The sequence below is a fragment of the Microcaecilia unicolor genome, chromosome 9 (genome assembly GCF_901765095.1).
Source record: "Microcaecilia unicolor chromosome 9, aMicUni1.1, whole genome shotgun sequence".
NCBI classification, from domain to species: Eukaryota; Metazoa; Chordata; class Amphibia; order Gymnophiona; family Siphonopidae; genus Microcaecilia; species Microcaecilia unicolor.
Genome location: NC_044039.1, coordinates 218,710,381 through 218,717,706, shown reverse-complemented (window position 1 = coordinate 218,717,706; position 7,326 = coordinate 218,710,381). Strand labels below are relative to the sequence as shown.

Here is a 7,326-nt window from a genome sequence, read left to right as displayed (position 1 = left end):
TAGGAAGTTACATCAGAAGGCGGGACACAGTGAGGGAAGGTCGGCTGACGAGGCGATTTGCTTCCTTTACACGCAGAGCAGACAGACGCGAGGCGCTGCGCCGCCACCTTCTGGTTAGTGTTAAGTTAGCGAGTTGTTTAAGGTTATGCTTATTTTGAGTTTCTCCTTACTGCTTGTCTAAGTAAATGCTGAGGAAATGAACTGGATGTCAAAAGAAATATGTCTCAGCTCGGTTTTCAGTTCTCCATCTCCACCTACTAGTTGATAGACACAGGTATTCCACAGGTTCTGGAATAGTGGGAAGGTCTAATAGAAAGAAAATTATCAGGTAAGATTTAATTTCTCCTAGGGGGTGGAGGGAAGATGGAGAGTTCCTCCTGCTCCTTCTCCTTTGGCTAGGCGGGTACTCTGTCCAGAAAGGTTGTTGATTGCTGCATCAGAAGATCCTTGGTACATAAGCACATAAGTATTGCCACACTGGGACAGACCAAAGGTCCATCAAGCCCAGCATCCTGTTTCCAACAGTGGCCAATTCAGGTCACAAGTACCTGGCAAAATCCCCAATAAGCTCAATACATTTCATGCTGTTTATCCCAGAAATAAGCAGTGGATTTTCCCCATGTCTATTTTATAATGGTCTATGGACTTTTCCTTTAGGAAGCAGGCCAAACCTTTTTTTTAAACCCCGCTAAGCTAACCGCCTTTACCACATTCTCTGGCAACGAATTCCAGAGTTTAATTACACGTTGAGTGAAGAAAAATTTTCTCCGATTTGTTTTAAATTTACTACTTTGTATCTTCATTGCATGCCCCCTAGTCCTAGTATTTTTGGAAAGAGTAAACAAATGATTCAGGTCTACCCGTTCCACTCCACTCGTTATTTTATAGACCTCTATCATATCTCCTCTCAGCTGTCTTTTCTCCAAGCTGAAGAGCCCTGGCTGCTTTAGCCTTTCCTCTTAGGTAAGTCATCCCATCCCCTTCATTATTTTCGTCACCCTTCTCTGTAATTTTTCTAATTCCACTGTATCTTTTTTGAGATGCGGTGACCAGAATTGAACACAATTGCATACTGGATTAGTTTGTCCCACTGTCATTTTAACCTGTTGGCAGAAGACTTGAGTTGCTGATAGCGAAGTGGTAAAAGATTTACTGGAGAAAAAAAACGGATGAAGAAAGGACAGAAGAATAAGAGAGTAGAGCCCTGCCAAGATTCTATCTAGTTCTGTCACACCCATCTTAACTTTCCTGATCTCACAATACTGAGGTGTGGTTAGAAGAAGCTAATCAGAGCCAAAAGGCAGTGCAAGTGTGAGTCTCAAATTTACCATGGGTGATTACTTTTGGATAACCCCCTCCCAACAGTCCTTTAACTGCTGTTAATGTTGTCAGTTCAAAGGTTCCCACACATAGCTATGCCAAGGTGCCTACAACCAACCTGTAATTCCAGTTCTGGGTTTTTAATCAACAAGGCACTGCCAGATGTGCCGACAGAGGGCTGGTAACTGGTTCAGACTGTCAGGCTTGTTTCAGCTTTTGGACCAAAAGGTTGTGGAGCTTCCAATTCAGGTAGAATGAAAGGTAGGTTGTAAGCTCATTTGAGCAGGGACCGTCCTTCTTTGTTTATTTTGTACAGCGCTGCGTAACCCTAGTAGCGCTCTAGAAATGTTAAGTAGTAGTACTGTCTACTTAGTTTATTACCTTTAGATTGTAAGCTCTCTTGAGCAGGGACTGTCCTTCCCCATGTTTAAACTTGTACAGCGCTGCGTAACCCTGGCAGCGCTATAGAAATGCTAAGTAATAGTAGTAGTAGGTCCCAGTGGCATGTTTGCAAATGCCAAGCTGAGAAATGCCTGTTTGTATATATTGAGAACTAGGTACTATCGGGATGGGTTTACTTGCTAACAGAAAGGAGAAGGAGGGACCTGGATGAAACAGGATGGTTGCCATGGAGTGGCGGAGTAACCTAATGGTCAGTGCAAGGGGCTGAGCTCCTAGGGAAATGGGTTTAATAATTCCCACTGCAGCACCTTGTGTTCCTGGGTTGAATCACTTAACTCCTCACTTGTGAAGATATAGATAGAAAGCACAATTCCATCAACGACTACCTGCAGTGGAATATCAGGACTAACGCTCAAGAACAATAATTTCCAATCTTGTAAATGTAAGGGCCAAATGATTTGATACCATCCAAGAGAATATCAGACTCATAGATCACTGATGATGGCGGAGGAGTAGCCTAGTAGTTAGTGCACCAGACTTTGACCTTGGAGATCGGAGGCCTGGGTTCAGTTCCTACTACAGCTCCTTGTGACCTTGGGCAAGTCACTTAACCCTCCATTGCCCCGTGTACAAAAACTTAGGGCTCAGAACACTGCAGCTAGACTAATATTGGGAAAAACAAAATATGAAAGTGCTAAATCCTTACGAGAAAAGTTACACTGGCTCCTTAATGAACGCATCACGTTCAAAGTATGCACCCTAACTCATAAAATCATTCATGGAGACGCCCCTGCCTACATGTCAGACCTGATAGACCTACCATCCAGGAATGCCAAAAAGTCATCCCGCACATTCCTCAATCTGCACTTCCCCAATTGCAAAGTTCTAAAATACAAAACAACGCATGTATCAACCTTTTCCTACCTGAGCGCAAAATTCTGGAACGCGCTACCCACGCAACCTAAAAACGACCTACGAACTAATTAATTTCTGCAAACTTCTGAAGACCCATCTCTTTAACAAGACATACCAGAAAGAACAACAAATATGAACTCATATACATTCACCCAGAATTGCACTATAATACTTGATTGTTAATCTACTATTATGTTCTGTTATTATCATGACACCCAAGATCCTTCTGTAATACCAAATGTATATTCACTGCTAATTCCAGTATCCATGACGAATTGTAAGCCACATTGAGCCTTCAAAGAGGTGGGAAAATGTGGGATACAAAGACAATAAATAAATAAGGTGCGCCAAAAACCGGCCTGCGCTGGTGTAAGTGCGTGTATTGGACAAGCTCAGGTCCATTTTTCAGCGCAGCTGCAAAAAAGGCCTCTTTTTTGCCAAAAATTGACATGCGGCTAAATAAAAATCAGCCCTCGTCCATTTTGGGCCTGAGACCTTTCCGCCACCCATTGACTAAGTGGTAAGGTCTCATGCGTTAACCGAGCAGTAATCGACAGCGCACGTACGTTGGCAGAAACCGCCCGGTTAGCGCTACGCTGTAGAAAATAAAAATTATTTCCTGCCATGCATTTTGGACTTGCATCAAAATTAGAATTACTGCCCAGGGCACACGGTAGCTGGGCGGTAGTTCTAATTGTATGTGCGTGGGCGCCTACGCATCTTAGTAAAAAGGGCCCCTTACATTGTGAACCCTCGAGGGACAGAGAAAGTACCGGAATATAATGCATACAGCGCTGCCTATGACTGGTAGCACTATAGAAATGATTAGTAATAGTAATGATGCTTTTCTCAGGGGTCAGGAAAGGGAAGAAGCTGAGGGCCGACGTGGGTTAGACCTTAGGCCTGAAAAGGTCATTGGGACAAACAGAGAGGGGAGCAGCCCAGCCTCTGGAACTCAAAAGAGTGACTGACCCCAGAACAAACGGACTGTACCTAGAAGCTATAAGCCAGCAGCTAGCGAAGCGTAAACTGGATTTTTGCTATGTTTGAACTGTTTGAACCAGAGAGGCTGGGGTTTAACCTCAGGGCTGTGCCAACACAGTAAGCGCGGTAAGCACCGCAGGGGGGCACCTGCCTTCAAGGGCGCCGCGCTGTCGAGCTCCATTTTTAAAAAAAAACTTACTCCTCCGCTCCATCCCCAATTCCCTGGCGCTTTAAATTTACCTCGCTCCGCCTCCGACGTCTGTGCAGCGTCAGTGAAAACGCTGCCTGTCTGATGTCTCTCCACCAGCCTTCCCTTCGCTCGTTCGTTCCCTCTGTGCCCCGCCCTCAAGGAAATGACGTCAGAAGAAGGCGGGACACAGAGGGAACGAACGAGCGAAGGGAAGGCTGGTGGAGAGACGTCAGGCAGCGCTTTCACTGACGCTGCGCAGACGTCGGAGCCAGAGGCAGAGAGAGGTAAATTTAAAGCGCCGGGGAATCGGGGATGGAGCGGAGGAGGCTCAGGCCAAACCCAGCCATTTCCTCCATCGCGCCTCAGATGTGCCTTGGAGCCAGGCAGGTCCGGGGGGGGGGGGGGGGTGCATGCGCACGCCAACTGATAGTCTGCAGGGGGGCGCCAACTGATGGTCTGCAGGGGGGCGCCAGAGACCCTAGGCACAGCCCTGTTTAACCTGCTGAATTCTGTGAAGAAAGGGATATGGATTTCTAAGAAGCAAGAGGTTTAGAACTACCTGATTGTGGAAAGGGTTTTTCTCTCTCTTTTGAATGAGATATAACATAGCCTGTGCTAGATTTACTGCTGCGAGTTGGTTTTTTTCTTGTTGCAGCCAGGAGTTCATGGGGAAGGTCCTGTAAGAAAAGGATTGGGTGGTAACCTCTCTTCTCTTGTCCCTAATTTTTGTTGTCCTGAAGAGACGAGAGGTTTAATAGGAGTTGCAAACTATCAGAGGGTATTTACAAAAGCTTGGTGGAAAAACCCTGAGATTTGGAATGAGAGAAAGAAATGCAGACTAACCACAGGAAGATTATAAGAGATTGTGGCTGATTTACTGAAACTGAATTGATGTTTTAATATCAAGTGTTGGGTCAGCCCTACGAGGAAGGAACAAGGTAAATATTTTTCATATGGATTTTGGACTTCAAACAGCAAAGTATTGCCAAGCTGAAAAGGCCTACATTTTGGTTGATTTAGACTAAACACCAGTGCAGGACATTACTTCTAAAAACTTGTATTTACTGTTTAAAGTTAACATTGCTCCAGTCAGAGAAGTTATGATGACTGACTGGAATTAAAACCTTGCCATGCTTTTACCATGTGGAAGAATGTTCCTTGAATTGTCTTCGTGGGCAAGGGATACAAGAAGAGCCCTGAGTTGCCTCAGAGATTGGGCCTTGCTGACATTTTCACCAGCAGGGGGCAACAATGTACAATCTCAAGGTATATAAAGATCCTTCCAGAGGGAAGTCTGGAGAGTAGAGAGCTGTCTTTACCTTGGGCGCAATTCTTATTCTCCAGCTGGATTAGTTAGTACCCCTTTTGGGCTCATTTTCGAAAGACAAGGACGTCCATCTTTTGACATAAATCGGAAACATTTTGCAACTTGATACAATCAATGGTACGAAGCCATTTAGACTACTGCAATGGAATTTATGCGGGATGCAAAGAACAAACCTTAAAGAAACTTCAGACCACTCAAAACACGGCAGCTAGGCTTATATTTGGTAAAATGCAATTTGAAAGTGCAAAACCCCTCCGCGAAAAACTGCACTGGCTCCCAATCAAAGAACGCATCGCCTTCAAAATCTGCACTCTGGTTCGCAAAATCATCTACGGCGAAGCCCCGAGACATATGACAGACTTAATCGACTTACCAATTAGAAACACATTCGAAGCAACACAAACTTATCTAAATGTGCACTACCCAAACTGCAAAGGACTTAAATACAAATCAACTCACGCATCCAGTTTTTCCTACATAAGCACACATACCTGCTTATAATCGAAAGAGAAAAACGCCTATATTGTGACCCAAATCTGGAGATAGATGTTTATCTCCCAAAAACGAATAAAGCCGAATTTGGACGTTTTCAACTGCACTCCGTCGCGGATGCGGACAACGTTGATGGGGGCGTGTCGAAGGCGTGGTGAAGGCAGAACTGGGGCGTGGTTATCTGCCGATCAGAGATGGGCGCCTTTCGCCGATAATGGAAAAAAAATATGCGTTTTTAGCGAGAATTTAGGGCACTTTTCCTGGACCCTGTTTTTCCACGAATAAGGCCCCAAAAAGTGCCCTAAATGACCAGATGACCACTGGAGGGAATCGGGGATGACCTCCCCTGACTCCCCCAGTGGTCACGAACCCCCTCCCACCACAAAATATGCCGTTTCACAACTTTTTATTTTCACCCTCAAATGTCATACCCACCTCCCTGGCAGCAGTATGCAGGTCACTGGAGCAGTGGACTTCAGGCAGGTGGACCCAGGCTCATCCCCCCCCCCCCCACCTGTTACACTTGTGCTGGTAAATGGGAGCCCTCCAAACCGCCCCCCAAACCCACTGTACCCACATGTAGGTGCCCCCCTTCACCCCTTAGGGCTATAGTAATGGTGTAGACTTGTGGGCAGTGGGTTTTGAGGGGGATTTTGGGGGCTCAACACCCAAGGGAAGGGTGCTATGCACCTGGGAGCTGTTTTACCTTTTTTTTTTTTTTTTTTGTAAAAGTGCCCCCTAGGGTGCCCGGTTGGTGTCCTGGCATGTGAGGTGGACCGGTGCAGTACGAATCCTGGCCCCTCCCACGAATAAATGTCTTGGAGTTATTCGTTTTTGAGCTGGGCATTTTCGGTTTCCATTATCGCTGAAAAACAAAAACGCCCAGCTCAAAAAAAGATAAACGTCCATGTTTTTTCGAAAATACGATTCGGTCCGCCCCTTCACGGACCCGTTCTCGGAGATAAATGCCCATGGAGATAGGCGTTTCTGTTCGATTATGCCCCTCATAGTAACATAGTAGATGACGGTAGAAAAAGACCTGCACGGTCCATCCAGTCTGCCCAACAAGATAACTCATATTTGCTGCTTTTTGTGTATACCCTACTTTGATTTGTACCTGTGCTCTTCAGGGCACAGACCGTATAAGTCTGCCCCGCACTATCCCCGCCTCCCAACCACCAGCCCTGCCTCTCAACCACCGGCTCTGGCACAGACTGTACAAGTCTGTCCAGCACTATCCCTGCCTCCCAACCACCAGTCCCGCTTCCCACCACTGGCTCTGGCACAGACCGTATAAGTCTGCCCAGCCCTATCCCCGCCTCCCAACCACCAGCCCCGCCTCCCGATCTTGACTAAGCTCCTGAGGATCCATTCCTTCGGCTTATCCCACGCATGTTTGAATTCCGTTACCGTTTTCATTTCCACCACCTCCCGCGGGAGGGCATTCCAAGCATCCACTACTCTCTCCGTGAAAAAATGCTTCCTGACATTTTTCTTGAGTCTGCCCCCCTTCAATCTCATTTCATGTCCTCTCGTTCTACCACCTTCTCATCTCCGGAAAAGGTTCGTTTGCGGATTAATACCTTTCAAATATTTGAACGTCTGTATCATATCACCCCTGTTCCTCCTTTCCTCCAGAGTATACATGTTTAGTTCAGCAAGTCTCTCCTCATACGTCTTGGAACGCAAATCCCAT

At 46.1% G+C, this 7,326-nt stretch overlaps 1 long non-coding RNA gene across 1 annotated transcript in view; it reads left to right on the top strand.

Annotated features, from left to right (window-relative positions):
- Positions 1 to 1,505: 1,505 nt before the first annotated feature.
- LOC115477901 overlaps positions 1,506 to 7,326 on the top strand; it is a 28,991-nt gene continuing 23,170 nt past the window's right edge. The window contains exon 1 of the long non-coding RNA XR_003943394.1: positions 1,506 to 1,581. This is a non-coding gene — a long non-coding RNA (uncharacterized LOC115477901). The remainder of the gene's footprint in view (positions 1,582 to 7,326) is intronic.